The sequence below is a fragment of the Quercus robur genome, chromosome 8 (genome assembly GCF_932294415.1).
Source record: "Quercus robur chromosome 8, dhQueRobu3.1, whole genome shotgun sequence".
Taxonomy (NCBI): Eukaryota; Viridiplantae; Streptophyta; class Magnoliopsida; order Fagales; family Fagaceae; genus Quercus; species Quercus robur.
Window position 1 is genome coordinate 42,302,891 of NC_065541.1, and position 16,567 is coordinate 42,319,457.

A 16,567-nucleotide genomic window follows, 5' to 3' on the forward strand; every position below is an offset into this window, starting at 1 on the left:
GAGAAAAATATTATATGAGTGTTTGGATCCACATTGAGTTTTCAAGTTTGCGTTTTCTACGTTTTTTTATTTTTATTTTTTTTAGTGCATGAACAGCAACATCACATGCATTCACTGTGCAGGGGACAAAAGGCACTGTTCATGAGTTCACACATTTAAAAATTATTTTGTTACAGTGTTTTTAGTTTTCAGTTTTCAGTTAAAGCAAAAATAAGTTGTATTCAAACGGACCCTATATAGGCTTATTTTTACTGTTATACAATGGTGGCCTTACATAGGAAAAGTGCTGGTCACATTTGTGTTTATAATCCAAAAGGACTAGTTAAGTTGCAAATAGGGCTCGTTGTACTTATTTATAAATCTAATATCCACCTAACAAACACCCTTATAGGACTCAAACTCAATACATACCAACAATCCTTATATTTTAGTAGTGATTTCAAATTAAGCTTTATCATTTCAAAATTTTACTTTTACGTTCTAAAATTTAAGACCAACATTGAGTTTAAATGTAACTTTTTGGCTAAATGCATATTTACCCAAATGCTAGAAGCACTGAAGCACCCCAAGTAATGCATGCCCTCAAAATTAAATAGATGCCCTTACAAGGTAGAGGTGGTATATGGTGTTTCCATAACATGCATCCTCCCCCTCACATGGGCGTGGACCACACATGTGTGAGGGGGAGAATGCATGTTACGGAAACACCATGTATTTTCTCCACAAGGTGGGCTTCCCTTCGTACAAAATTAAAAGAAAGGAATCCTCATAATTGAGATTGGACCAACTTAAGTAATTATTTGATAATAAGAATAATTAAATAACTTATAATTTTTTTTTTTCAAAATATCCAATTTATTCTTGTAGCAAAAACGATTCTTACCATTGTTTGAAAATTCCTCCTTCCTATAAATTCTCTACTTTCTTCTAACAACTTATCTTAACTGCACAAGTCTCATAATGATTGCATTATGAGTCTATGACAATTATATTTGCAAAAGAGTGTTAAGGTAGTCAATGCCAGATAAATAATAGACAAGTATAAAGAAGGATGCATAGGAATAAGGGTGTTTTCAAAAAGTGTTTTAAAAGATTTGATACAACCTAGTATCAACCCAAACCTTAGGGGAAGTATTTGTATTAACTCTAAAATATTAAAATTATACACACACATGACAATTTTCAAGTGAATTTTCTCATATTCTTATTGGCAAAACACTACAAGAAAATCAAGCAGTTGCAGCGGACCTATTGCGGCGGGTGCCAAAATAGCCGCTATAGGTTGCCTTATTGCGGTGCGTTTTGGGCCTGCCACTGTACATGAGATCTATTGCGGCGGGCCAATAGCCCGCCGCAATAGTTATAGCTATTGCAGTGTGCTACAGCGGCGGGCCAATGACCCGCCGTAATATACCTGTTTCAGCAGCCCCAAGCTTAGATATAGCGGCAGGTCATTGACCTGCCGCAGTAGGCCCTTACATTTTCCCCACCCGGACCTAAATTTTCCCTCTATTTTTTTTGTCCCTGTTCATTTTTAGCGCCTTTTCGTTTTTAGCTAGTCTCCCACACTTTCTCTCTTTCTCTCAGACACCGAAAATCTCCTCACTGTCTCATCTCTATCACTACCCACAAACCCACAGCCACAGCCACCACCACCACCACCTCCCAACCCCCAACCACAGCCACCACCACCACCCAAAAATCGAGCCTAGTTAGGTCCAAAAACAAATGGGTCAGGTCTAGCCCGACCCATTTCTCTTATCATTTCTAACCCTAACGGTTCATACCCCTAATCTAGAACCTTCCCTCTTTTTGCTATCTCATCCGAACTCTCTTGACAGAAACCCATGGCTTGAGCTACCTGATCTCATCACCTCAAATCAACACTGCCACCACATGAGGCGGCTTGCTCCTCATCAAAAACCCTTACCGAGATCTCTCTAATCTAGGTACGCACAACTCTTTTGCATTCATCGATTCCTATTTCTTTTTCTGTTTATTGTTATCGAAACCCTAATTTCTTGTTTGGTACACCGCAGGACCGAAAGACTGGTCAAAAGAGCAAAAGAGGAAGTCCTCAAGGTTCATCTTGGCACCGATTAACGCTTCGTGAGAAATTCTTCGCTCTATCTATCTCTCACTCGTTTTGATTCTCTATTTCTCTCTGATTCTTTGCTGTTATTATTATTATTTTGGTTTGATTATTTGTTTGGTTTTTGAATAGCGGCTAGGGATTTAGAGGAAATTCAAGAGCTGTTGAGATTGGTCGATGGCACTGTAAACCCTTCACTTTCTCAGGTAAAGATGTTTTTTTTTTTGGTTAATTAAGTAATTTTAATTAATGGAGGGGTAATGGGTGGGTAAGGGCTTTCTCAGGTATGCGTATTATTTTTTTGTTGTTGACGATTTCAGAGATTGTAAAGCCAGTGTCTCTGCAAACAGCAAGTTCTAAATACCCATCAACGATTCCAGTGTCTCTGCTAAAAAGGTAAAGGAAAAAATCTCTCTCTGTTTGTGATTTATTTATTTATTTATTTTTGTGTGAAAAAATTGTTCTATGATGGTGTGACTCTACTGGGTCTATTCAGCTTCTCTGTTGTTGTTCTTAAATGCCTCTGGAATGCTGTTGTACTTGTGTGTGTGTGTGTTTTTTTGTCTCCTCTGCTTTGTAAAATTTAGATTGTCATGATCCCAAAAAAAAATACATAGTTCTTACAAACTGGGTTGTTGTATTTTAAACAGAACACAACAAATAAATTAAGAAAGTTATTAAGTTGTTGATCTGATAATTTATATAGTAGTTTTAGCATTTTCCTAATTCTTTTTAAAGGAACAGCTAGTTTCCTTTTAATACATTCAAGTAGATGTTTCATTTGGGGTATCATATAGTTTGCTACACCTGGTCCTCGGAGTATTGTATAATTTTCCGTTTCATATGTGATTTTTTTGGTTCCCAAGCTTTCCTTTTCAATATGAATTCTGTTCTTTGTGGTTTTGATGTTATGGTAGCAAAGGTTAGTGTTTTATTTTTATTTTTTTTAATTACAGTCTTTATAGGTGCTAAGAAGCAAAAAAGATGATACATCCCCATCTTGTTAAGTTTGGAACTGCAATTATTTTTTTCAATTGTTTTCATGTGAATGCACATTTTTAGTGAAGTGTATGTGTTTATTTTTGTGCTTGTTTCTAATGCTGCTATCAAATAAAGCCAACTTTCTAATCAGTACTAAAGTTAAATTGATCTGTTTTGGGTTGTTTGTTGTTTATGATTCAGTTGTTACTTTGATTTTTTGTAGCTAGAAAATATCAATTCTTTGTGCTGCTTATTTGTTGGTCCTTTTCTGTTCATTTGTTTCGTTTAGTTATATAGAAATTCTAACTGAAAACCCAAAATAAAATTAAGTAGAGAATGAGGAGGGCAAAAATAGTTAAAACTAATCTGGGATCTGCTTAGCCACATATTCTATGCAGAGGAAGACACATTTCTAATTACAGATTTAACATTTTACAAAATCAAATAGGTAATGCAGCACAGTTGTTTGAGTCTTAGGTCAAATGACACATATTTTGATAGTTTCCATCACAGTTCATCTAGACTACATAGGCAGGCTTGTTTTTTTCCTTTTTTGATTGGTAAGTTACACACCCAGTGGGTCTTGAACCTGCAACCTCACCCTCCACCTAACACTTATAGGGGAAGAAGGTACCACTTGTGCTAGAGCTCATTGGCAACTGCATTGGTAGGCCAATGTACATAAGATTGAATGACAGTGAAGAAATTGTTTCAAAATATAGTAAAACTAAATGGGTTTTGTAACCCTTGACTGCCACTTTTGTTAGTTTGTGATCTTGACTCCTAGATTTATATATAATGTGCCTTATAAATCCTTTTCTTTCCTTCTCTCTCTCTCTCTCTCTCTCTCTCTCTCTCTCTCTTTAGGGTTTTTTTTCCCCTTTGAGTATATATACTGAAATACTAAATTTTAGATCTTAGCTTGTTGAGCTGATAGTATAATGCCAATGTACTTATTTCAAATTTTTTAATAAATTTTTTTTTATAACCTATCTCAATCATGTGACACTAAGATGCTGCAGCTTTAGGATTATTATAACTTATAAGAGAACACTATAAAAGAAATGCAATAAATAAAGAGAAAAGAGTTATTAAATGCTAAGTTGCAAGGATTTAGGGCATCCTTTACTTAAAATGTGGTATCATGACAAAGGTATTACAACCTGCTGGTCTCCCTACCTGTGTGCATTGCTGTTTTGTGCTGCTATACTAAAGGCTGGTGCTACTGTTTGTGCATTGTTGTTGTTGTTGTACATGCTTATATGCACTATGCTTCTGTTGTACTTGGTGTTAGCTGTATTGTGATACTTGGTAGCTATTAGCATTGTACGAGGAATTGATACAGAATCCTAGGATGTTTTGGTAGTTATTGGCAGGTCACATTCAGTTATAGATGACCTGGCTAATTAGGCATGTGCTGAATGTATTATAGAGCATGTGATAGATAAGGAGTTAGTTGATCAATTCAGCTGTAGCTTAGTTAAAAGGCTGCAATGATTTTAAGGAAGAACATCAGAAGAATAATAATCTGAGTTTTCTCTTTTTTGTACTCTAATCTCTACCCCTAATATTCTTAGGAGGCCCAGCTACCTTGAATCAACCATTACAATTCACAATTGCCTGGTTGGTTTTTACCTTCTCCCTGGTTGGTCATTGGTGGGCAGAGCCAAAATATATTCACTAGTCAAATGTTGCCCAAAGCCTTCGGGTGTTGTCAAGTATCAAGTCGTGATGTTTTTAAAATTATTTGTTCAACATGGTTGTATATCAAGTATACAGCCATGTCCTTAACCCTAGATTTTTAATAGGTTCTATATTCAGCACAATTCATGACACTTAGGTCCATGTCCACAAATTATATGATATGTTGGGAAATCACTTTTCTTTTTTTAACATGCCATAGTTTTGAGTTCTTTGAACATGTGTATTTATTATTATTATTAATTTTGTTTTTGTTTTTTTTTTTTTTTGGGGTACAGCTCTGGTTGCCCTGGCCGTCTTAAACCTTAACAGATGTAGTAGTCTAAATGATGATGGATGGGAGAAATTTCCTGGTGAGTGACCTTAGGTTATTGATGCCATATTGGATATGGCCTTGTGGATGATGTAATGCATCATAATAAGAAAATTCTTATTCTTATCTTTACAACTGTTGCATGGCTGTTAATCTTGAGTCTACTGCATTGCTACAGGGAATAAAAACTTGAAAGTATTGAGCTTGGGATTCAACAATATTACTGATGCCTGTTTGGTGCATCTTAAAGGTTCTCTCTGTTTCTCTCCACCCACTCCTTTCTTTTTCCCTTCAGAATGTTTGACCTTTTCCTTTCTATTTTCCAATGTAAGATATCCAAAGAGCAAGTGAGCTCAGTCTGAGCAAGTTTTTGTGTTAACTTGTTACTTAGTTTTGACCTTTTCATTCTTTTCCTCACTCAGTAATGAAAGGACATGGGAGCTCTTTGCAACCTTGACTAAAATGACTTAGAACACTACATTTTCATTTATAATGAAATATTGTGGATGAAGAACTCTTGATCTGTTGGTGATGGTTGTTTGAAAAAGAAATACTTAAAACCTTTTTGGAGTAAAGGACTAGCCTGGGTTTTGTTGGATTTTCTATTTTTTCCTTTGTAAAATTCTAATAGTTTAATTTTCTTTTACAATGGGACATCTAAATGATAAAGGCAGTTTTGAAATGAATTGTTCAAAGCTTGGATAAAAAAATAATAGCTGCTTTGTTGGTCAAACACCATATATGATGAGATAATTGTTACTTAATTTTTCTAATTTGCAAGTATTTAGTTTTTTCATTTTAGATATTTCTTCCCTATAAATTTTATTGTTTGACTGGCCTATTTTTATGCTGCCTTTGATATTTCTTCCTGGATTTTTAGGGAGTGGCTTCAAACTAGTTCTTTTTGTGTGTTATTGCTTCTTTGCAGGTTTAACGAATTTGGAAAGTTTGAACTTGGATTCCTGTGGGATAGGTGATGAAGGGCTTGCTAATCTAACAGGTTTATTATTATGTTTCACTAATTCATTTTATATGACAGTTATGATTGTTATGTGAGATGGTGTGTGATTTAATATCTTCTCTCTTTTGTTTCATATTATCTTCTGGAAAAAGTAGGTTAGTGAGAAATAAAGCAAACATATAAGTAAATATAAAGCTTGTTGAGCGTGCTTTGATATCTGGACATTTCTGCATAATCACTTTCTTTGGATATCATTTTTTTGTAATGTTTTACCTAGTAATGTAGACCCTTCTTGAATTTCCCGTGCCTAATCAGTGTCAAATAAAAACTGCATCATCAAAAACCTTACCGAGATCTCTCTAATCTAGGTACGCACAACTCTTTTGCATTCATCGATTCCTATTTCTTTTTTCTATTTATTGTTATTGAAACCCTAATTTCTTGTTTGGTACACAGCAGGACCGAAGACTGGTCAAAAGAGCAAAAGAGGAAGTCCTCAAGGTTCATCTTGGCACCGATTGACGCTTCGCAAGAAATTCTTCGCTCTGTCTATCTCTCACTCGGTCTGATTCTCTATTTCTCTCTGATTCTTTGCTGTTATTATTATTATTTTGGTTTGATTTGTTTGGTTTTTGAATAGCGGCATCCCATTTCCCCCACCAACACAAGAGTAAATTAACACGGTTGAATTTGAAGGAACGAAATTGAAAAATCTTTGCCCCATTTCGTGTTTTCATTGCCAGAGAGGTGTGTATAAATATTCATAATCATATCTGTAATCTGTGTTGATTTTTTCAATGACATTTGGGCTGTGGTTTTTGGGTTTTTCTTCTTGGCTATTAAAATTGAATTCATATTATTTGGGAAGATGTTTTTTGTTTATATGGGTGGTAAATTATCTAAAAATTTAGTACTTTCTGTGATAGTTTATAGTTATGCGCGGTAGGTGTTTGCGAAAATGTTTGTTCTGGTCTGTAGTGATAACTGTACAGTCAAAGCAATATTAATTGCTTTGGTTTTATTGCAAAATTAACTTGAAGAAAGATAGAAAATTGAGTTTAATTTTATCTTCATTGCTGAATGATATCTTGGAACCATCATAAAACCAAAAAAAAAAATGAACTAGTATAAAAAATTTTTGTGCAGAATATTTGTACCCTTTTTATAGCTCCAGTTTACAACGGGTTTTTTAGTAAACTACAGGAATAAATTTAAGGGATCAACTATTATGTACTAGGTAAACTTATAGTTATGGAGCTAGCTAGAGTCTTAGGATCACATTATCTATTGATTGCATTCTAACTACATACCGACACCTTTTTTTTTATTGAAATGTCTGTTGGCATTGCATGGAAAATGTAGACAACCCCTACCTTCTTTCTCCACCACACATGGCTACATTTGTGTCGAGTTATGGTTGTTGATTTACCAACTTTGAACTACTATTGTATGTTGTCTTATGATAGTGTTGGGTTGGTTGTTATTTATTTATATTTGGGCATTAAACACTAGTTGGTTTTGACGAAATGAAGGAAAAAGTTAGTCAATTCGAAGAAATGGAGCAAAGAATGGCTCGCATGTTTCAACAAATGCAACAAACCACACAATGCAATCAAGTATGATAAATGACTTGAGTGTCAATTTATATGTAGTAGGAAAGGAACGTTAAATGTATGGTTGCTAATTAATATTTACTTGTGGCAATTAGCTGGAAAGATAATTACATGTTTAGTAATTACATTAGCTGGAAACATATTTATTGATTTAATAATTAGTATTTACTTGTGAATTGTGACGGTATGAATTTATTGATCTGTAACATTGATAAAGGGTGGTGAAGGAAAAAGATTTCTAGAAGCTCCATGTTATTAATAGATGTTTATGGAATTATGTGGTGACACCTTTGCATCCTTTGAATTCTATATCAAGGGACCTCCCAACACCAATCATTTTGATTTGATCCCATCAGTTGTCTTGTTGTGCCTCTGCTTTGTAATTTCAAATTTTCAAAACTAGGAAGCTGCAAAGAGAGGTGGTCCTCCCATAAAAGATCAAGAAACATGTCTTCATTTAACTTGTTCCCATTTTTTACCTTGGTAATATTTTCTTGTCATTCTATTTCATTTATACACACTTATTAAGTAATCATACTTTGTATGTAGGATGCTCCTCTGATCGAACAATCTCCAGCTCTCCCCAAATCATTAGCTGCATCTCATCAACCAAGAAGCTTATAAGTTTTATCTTGGAGTTCTTGGACTTTTTTGTGTACAGAGAACTATGGAAGAACAACCGCATTTTTTGCAAGTGTTGAAAGATATTTTTAAATACTTTGGAACTTTGATTATAGTATTAGATTAATTTCAGCGGTTGTTTTATTCAAATGACCACATCTTTTTTTTTTTAATTTTAAGATGGTGGTTATAGACAATGTTATGTATTTGATAATATATTTCTATGTTAATATTACGTTAGTTTCAAGACATTTGTGGTGTGGTTAATTAGTTACATTTGTGGTATTGTGTTAGTAGAGCTAAAACTATTACAGTTCTTTGTAACAGGTTTGTGAACCATTTATTTACTAGCAAACAGCAGTTTTAAAACCCACTGGAAAAAAAAAATACCTATAGCGGCGGTCAAAAAGCGCTGCTAAAGGTGCACATTTTACGTTTTAAATAAATACCTATAGCGGCGCCTATCACCTGCCGCTAAAGGTTGAAACATATAGCGGCGGGCATGACCCCACCGCTAAAAGTACAATTAGTTGTTTTGATTGATTGTCTATAGCGGCGGGCATGACCCATCGCTACAAGTACAATCAGCTGTTTTGATTGATTGTCTATAGCGGCGGGCATTACCCCGTCGCTAAAAGTCAATGTCACAAATTCTGAACACATATAGCGGCGGTTTTATGCCCACCGCTAAAAGGTACATCTATAGCGGCGCTTTTTGCGACTGCCACAATCGACCTATAGCGGCACTGCAACACCGACAGACGGCCCGTCGCTATAGGTCGAATGTACCTTTAGCGGCGGTTTTTTGGGCTTTAGCGGTGGTTCTGGACCGCCGCAATAGCCCGTTTTTCTTGTAGTGAAAATACTATTTTGGTCATTACATTTTTGGGTCACTATTAGGTTCTAAAAGTGTACAACAATTGGCAAACCATGGATACAAACTTGTCTAGATATAGATTTCTAAGTCTATAGGTATGATTAGACAATGCTCAATGCGCTGCAAGTCATAATACAAGAATAAGGAAGCTACAGAAAGAAAATTTCGGAAACTATCTTGCTCAACCAATCGAGAGAACAAGTTCAACTGATCGAGACACAGATCTATAGAATTTAATTTTGGCCCAACAGCTGGTTAAGCCCATTAAGTGATTAGGGTTTCAAATCTAATTCTCCTAGTATTTAAAGGAAATCCTAAGGCACGTTTTAAAGGGGTTTTTAAGAGAGAGAAGAGTGCATCTTGTGCCTCCTATTGTAGATCTAGGGTTTCTATACCCAAGTTCTCTAACATCTTCTACTAGTAATATTCTTTGAAGAAACTCAAGATTTGGTGTTGTAAAAGTTACTGTTATCACTAGTCATCAAAGGTGCTAGAGATTTAAACCTTCAAAGGTGATCTTGAAGTCACAAACAAGAGAGTTTGTGTTGATGATCTAAAGCTTTGAGTGAGATCTCAAAGTCACAAACATGGGTGTTTGTGTTCAACAAATTCAGATAGAGGAGTCCGTAGATTCAGAGTTGTGTGTGGTCACATGAGCAAGTACTACAAGAGGTAGCTTTAAATTTAGGGAAAAATCTATTGTCAATCTTCCATTCTATTTAGTGAATTTGTTGCCTTGAAGATTGTTTTGGTTAAATCCTCTCCAGGTTTTTTTTACCTTGAAACGAACGCTTTTATTGGTTTTCCTAGGTCATTATATCGCTTGTCTTCTTTACTTTTTCACATTAAGTGATATGATTGTTTGTGTTTAACATAGATCTACATAATAAACCTAAGTAATAACTTGGTTAATTAATTAGGTAAAACAATCTGAGTGTACAAGGATCTAAATAAACCAACATTCACAGTGAATTTAGTCCCTAAATTTTGATAATAGTCAATTTGATCCATATTATTTTCAACTTGTAGTCAATTTTTGTTAGTGAGTTGAATTTAATTGCAAGTTTAATGTAATAGTGACCAAATTGACAGATATCAAAATATAGAGACCAAATTGATAATGACCCCAAAATGTTATAAGGACCAAATTGATATATTATCCTTTTAAATTTAGCTTGACCAATTCCTTTCTAACTTGATCAAATATGCAACTAATAACTCAAACTAAGAAATCCAAATTACTATAATTAATAATGACCATTTTTTTAACATTAATATGGAATATTCTTTACATTGAGTCTTAGTTACATATATTAAAGTTAATTTGATAAATGTTTAAAGAGAAAAAAAAAAAAAAATCTTTACCGCTATATAGTGGGGGCCTTATATAATTCTAGTCACATTTGTGTTTATAATCCAAAAAGACTAGTTAAGTTACAAATAGGGTTTATTGTACATATTTAAAAATCGAATATCCACCTTATAAACACCCTTATGGGACTCAATATAGACTTGCACAACACACTCAAACATTCCAATCCACACAACTCTTCTAGAATCTCCTAGTATTTTCCACAAAAATGTCCAGGATTCAAATCTTCTCACTTCCAACTATCAAACTAAAAAATAAACATTTAAAAAAAATAAAATTTATTTATTTGAGAATTATTTTAAAACAACTAAGTATATATATAAGCTTCTTCTTAAAAAAAAGTACATATCAAAGCTACAATGATTGACCTCTTTAGAAAAAGAAATAGATAAATATTTTTAAATTATTTTATTTTGTTATTCACTTTTCTTTCCTCTTCTTCACATATCTTCTCTTCACAACTTTTTCTTCAAAAAAAAAATTATTAAACAGAAGATATATATAACTAAGAATTAACAAGTTTGTTACAAAACATGTCAACTTTATCAAAAGTTAGGAAACTTTCCACCACAGGCGGTGGAACATCAAAAGATACAAAAGAGGAAATGGATACTGGATATATATTGCATAGCCGGCAAGGCAACAGTGACCCATTTTCTGATTAAATTAAAATTTTCTAGGAAAAAAAAAACACACAATATATATAACCAAAACGTATTGCTCAAATAATTTATTTTTGTAATTTTGTAAACATGAACTACAAATATATATTTTACTTTTTTATAAAAACGTACTGCAAAAGCTTTAAACAATACAAATATCCAGGTTATGGTTTTTGAGTTTATACGTGCCTTGCATATGCTTTAAAACTAATAATAACTAGTCTCTAATCCGTGCGATACACAGGATAATTAACAAATGTTAAATAATTTCAAGCATCTATTACCTCTAGCTTTTTCTTGTATTTACTCCATCAGTATTTTGCATAGAAGTCTCAACCATGTTGCCACAATCCATAAATAAAAAAATAAATAACATTATTAATCACGTAAAATTTCAGTTAAGTTCATATATTTCCTTGCAGAAAAATGCATAGCATATCTAACTTCATAAGATCTATTCATTGCTATATATTCTAAACCTTACCTCTATATATTTTTCTAGCCTTATCCACCAAAAACCACACTCCAAATAACCCTAATTCCTTCCATACACTTACAAACTATGGAAACAATTCAGTATGAAACAACAAATAACAAATCAACTATTTATACCTAGGTTTTCTATTTCCTACTTGGATAACAAAATTCCCAATACCCAAAATAATACGCTATGAAATACTCACAAAAAAAAAAAAAAAAAAAAAAAAAAAAAAAAAAAGAGGTCCAAAAACTCTCTGGTCTCCTCCCCTCCATCGACTTCTCTCATGTTGCTACTCATTAAGCCATGCTTTCCACATGCCCAAAACCTTGTTAAACTCCTCATCCTCTATTTATAATAAGTGATTGTCTCTCTTAGTAATCATCTGCCAATCGCATATGAGGACCAGATTTCTCAACTAACCCATGCTTGATAAACCAATTAAAATCTCAACTTGATAATAAAAATAATCAAAGTTGACATTGAAGACCCTCTCAAATTTGAATCAAAGGCTAAGTATTACCTATGATGCTAAATACTTTGTACCACAATTTTCACGGGAGCTAAACAAAGACTAAAACTAAAGAAAAGCACACAAAAAAAAAAAAAAAAAAAGATAAGATATTAAGAAAATTACTTGTATGCATATATTTCAATGCACGTAGCATCTAATAAAGAAAAAACTGATGATGTTCATGGGTCAAGTCATCATTAGCTTTAATCTCTTCGTGAAGATCAGACGCCATTAGCTCAAAGACAACGTAAATGCATGTATTTGAACTCCCTCTTTGATGGTGGCAACATGATGCACTTAATTTCAACAATATCAAGATGCCGTAAAAGCCTAAGCAACTTGACTTCAGCAAGATCCGTATGGACTCGAATATTGTTACAGAATTCTTAAAAAGAGAGAAATAGAGAACTGTGTGTTTCAGGCTCTTGAAACATATATCTAATAGAGTTTTACTTAAACTAAACTATTGTAAAACTGATAAGATAATTACACGTTGAAGAGAAATGATAAATATATAAGATATAAAACCTAAAATATAAAGAAAAAGAAAATAGTGGTGACGTAGAAAATTGTGGGAGTTTCAGAGGTTTCGGTTTTATATTTATATATATATACCATAAAAGGGGAAGGGGACGCACAGTTGATGGGAAGAGACACAAGCACAGTAATATTGTAATGAAAAGAGTGTACGTAACTTGAAAATAAATAACTTGAAAGTAAGAACAATTATAAGGCGGTAGAACCAGCCAAGTATATATGAAAATAATTCAAAGTAAATGAAACCAATTTAGAACCGTCCGTTATGGCAGTAATCCGTCCAAGGTGGCGGTAGCAACAAATAGAACAATGAACATAAAACTGAAAATACTTGTTATTGAAAGTAGGATAAACACTTACAGTAGTAGTGAATACAAGATCTCAACAGTACAAGTTAACAGTTACAAAGTTTGAACTAGTCCTCGTTACAAGGTTCGTAGAGTTACAAAGTTTGTAGTGAACAAGGGTGAACAAGGTAATAGTAGTGGAAGTAGGGTGAGTTCTCTCTCTAAGAAGGCTTCCTAAGGGAAGAGAAATTTGAACTAAACTTGAGTTAAAAAACCCCTTGAACTTAAGGGACAACCCCCCTTAAATAGGCAAAATTTCGGAGTGAACAGTGTCATGAACAGTAAAAAGTGAACAGTGTCAGTGAACAGTAATCCATGAACAGTAATCCGTAAACAGTAATCCGTGAACAGTAATCTGTGAACAGTAAAAGTGAATAGTATTTTTTCCACTTTTTTGACTTAAAAACATCTGAACTTTTTTGTCCTCTTCTTGGCTCCAACATTGTCAAGAGAAGCATGGTAATAGCAACATCATGCAAGGAATGTACTTAGATTCTCTTTTCTTTTTTAAAGACTTCAATATGACCTTTGTTGGCTTTATTGAAATCTTTGTCAGAAGCATCACTTCATATCATCTCTTCACTTCATATATCATCATTCCATAGCTTGTGGCTTTTCAGACGCATTTTGAATATTGTAACAATTTTGGCCGTTGTGCAAGCTAGACAAATAGGGGAATCAAAATCTTCCGCGAAATCCGAAGCATCATGAATCAGTTCCGGATTTTCAGCAACATATTTGTGAAGGGCAATAAAATATTTTGGCTTTTGTGCAAGCCAAACAAATAAAGTAGCATCAGTCTTGTAATAGTAGTGACCTCAGGAATAAGCTCATCAATCAGTAGAGGGAGCATCGGATGGATAACCATCAAAAGGATCAAAAGGGCCTTGTGGAGAATGACATTCATGCTCATGGTAAATAGCATACTGGTTACAGAATCCACAATATAAAATTGGTTCAAACGTTGGAGTTTTCCCCGGGATGAGAAGACTCCTTGGATTACAATGATCAGTAATCTGCAAATGAGCAATGGCATCAGAATATGGTCTGGGACCAAAGACAGAAATCCTATCTGTGCTTCCCATAAAATGATAATTTTTCCATAAATTCTGAGCAACATTAATAATTTGGTTATTAAAACAATTTCTCCAACATTCTGCAAGAGCAAAAGGATTATCAAAGGATAATTGAGAATTTCCTTCAAACCATGGCCCTTGGTGAGTGTGACCATTAAGGAGAATGAGATGCTTTGAAGGCTGGATGTTCATCCAGTTATCTCTTTCCCATTTTGGCAACGTACTCCAACATCTGATGGAAACAAAAGGACTGTTAAATTCTTTAATAGCATCCTGAATAATCTGTGGGAGTTGGCTGGCTTGATAATGGCTTGTTAATTTTATAGATCTGATAAAGCCATATTCAAACATTTGTGAAAGCCAGTTAGGGTCCCTGTCATCTTCATCATCTGAATCATTAGCAACAATTGCACCATCATATAATTTATCAAGAGACCAGGAAATGGGTGTTTCTTTTCATATACTCTGAGAGTACTCCCAAAGTGTTCTTCCCAATCAAGCTGAATAAAGACATTATCACCTTCATCTAATTCATCAGGATCAGGAATAGTGGCTGTAACAAGTTTCTTAAAACATTTGAACCATAGGTCGAAAGACCTAAACATAGCCTTGCTTCTCAGAATACGGGATTGTATATCTGATGGCAAGTTGGCAAAAGCACTTCTTATCATAGATTGGGTCTTAAGACTCAATCTAGCATAATCAGTGCCCATTATAGTCATTTTATCCTTTGAATGGATATCCTATTTGCCAAAGAGTTGACTAATGTAAGAATCAATTGTAATATTTGGATGGTCAACAAGATGACTTCTAAAAGCCTCATTTTCTGAAATAAGAATATTCCCTGGAACAAGGTTTGTAACAAGGTCATTTTCCGAAGCAAGGATTTTTTCTGAAATAAGGTTAGCATAGTGGCTTATATAAGCTTCATTCTAAGCAGTAAGATTAACAAGGTGGATTTCGAGAGCTTGGAGGGTTTTTTCAAACAGGGAACGATTGTTTCTAGTAAAAGCAACATAGAGATTATCAAGAATATATTTTATGGAATCTGGTAATTCACTATAGACTCCATTATGAAACTGTAAGGATCTGGATAAGACTTCATGTAAAGCAATTATCATATCACCACTGGAATATGTCATTTTAGCTGGGACATATCCCTGAAGGGATGTTGATCCGCTGGGTTTTGCCCCAGAAGATGCGCCTTCATGCATTGCAAAAGGTCCCGCTGGGAGTCTTTTGTTTTGAGAATAGTCCCGTGTAGGAGCTTTTCCCTTGTTTTTCTTTTCCATAATAATCCACTTACTAGTGGTATAAATATGAATATTATTATTATTATCCCACTTATTAGTGGTATTTATCCACTCATCATTGTCTGATTCCTGCAAAGAATCATTGATAATGTTAGGATAATTAATAGTATTTAATATTTTGGTATTATGAAAATTACCTTTAAAATCATCAGTGAAATATTGGCAAGAATTCATTACTAGTTCTTGAATAAGTTCATTCATGGGAGAATTCTTCTTATAAGACAGATTTTCAATATTAATTTCAAACTTTGAAGCAAATTTGAATTTTACTTTCTGTCCAAAAGGATCAGTAGTAATTCCATCATGTTCAACAAGAAAAGGGTATAAAGCATTTATAAATGGCAGGCCAAGAATCACTTTATCAGTCATATTTTTAACAAGAACAAAAGGAATTTTGAAACAGACATTATCATGGCAAACATGAGCATCATTCAATTCATATTTGATCTTCATTTAGGAACCATTAGCAGAAACCAATCTTTCATTGGATTTTTCAAAATATTTTGAAGGAATCAAACCTTCTTGGATACAGTTCATATCCGCACCAAAATCAATCATAGCAATAACAGTGAAATGATAATTAGGAGAAACAACAATTTTAACTTGTGTAAACCATTTTGGAGGAAGTATTTTATTAACAAAAGCAAGTTGAGGATCAGTGAAAGTATTAGGAGTACCTTTATCAGAAAGAAGAGTCTGTTGACAGGATTCAGCTCCATCGTTGTGCTCATCTTGTTTATCTTGTTCATTATCGGATTTATTAAGATCTTTATCAATTTTTAACATTATCAATTCTTGTTTGAGATTATTGTTATCACTTTTCATGCTTTTAAATTCATGTTTTAATTCATTTATCTCTTGTTTAACAATATTAATTTCATGTTGGAGATCATTAACAGTTAATTCTTTAGATTTCTTTTTATTGAATCTTTCCAAAGTTTCTTCAAAGCTTATAGTAGATTTTGGTTTTTTACCAGTTTCATCTCTTATCAAATTTTTCTTAAACCTATCCAAATATTCTTTTTGCAGTTCAGGGTTTTGAATTTGATTTATTAGTTGAATTATTAATTTTTCATCTTCTTCACTCTTGGTGAGAGCATTAATGGTTT

The 16,567-nt window shown here is 33.7% G+C and overlaps 2 long non-coding RNA genes across 2 annotated transcripts; both read left to right on the top strand.

Moving 5' to 3' along the window:
- Positions 1 to 1,503: 1,503 nt before the first annotated feature.
- Positions 1,504 to 6,899, top strand: LOC126695559 (uncharacterized). Its single transcript, XR_007646051.1, has 3 exons — positions 1,504 to 1,949; positions 2,040 to 2,082; positions 6,689 to 6,899. It is a non-coding gene; the product is annotated as an uncharacterized LOC126695559 (long non-coding RNA).
- On the top strand, positions 2,134 to 6,304 carry LOC126695558 (uncharacterized). Its single transcript, XR_007646050.1, has 3 exons — positions 2,134 to 2,298; positions 2,413 to 2,488; positions 6,016 to 6,304. It is a non-coding gene; the product is annotated as an uncharacterized LOC126695558 (long non-coding RNA).
- Positions 6,900 to 16,567: the final 9,668 nt, after the last annotated feature.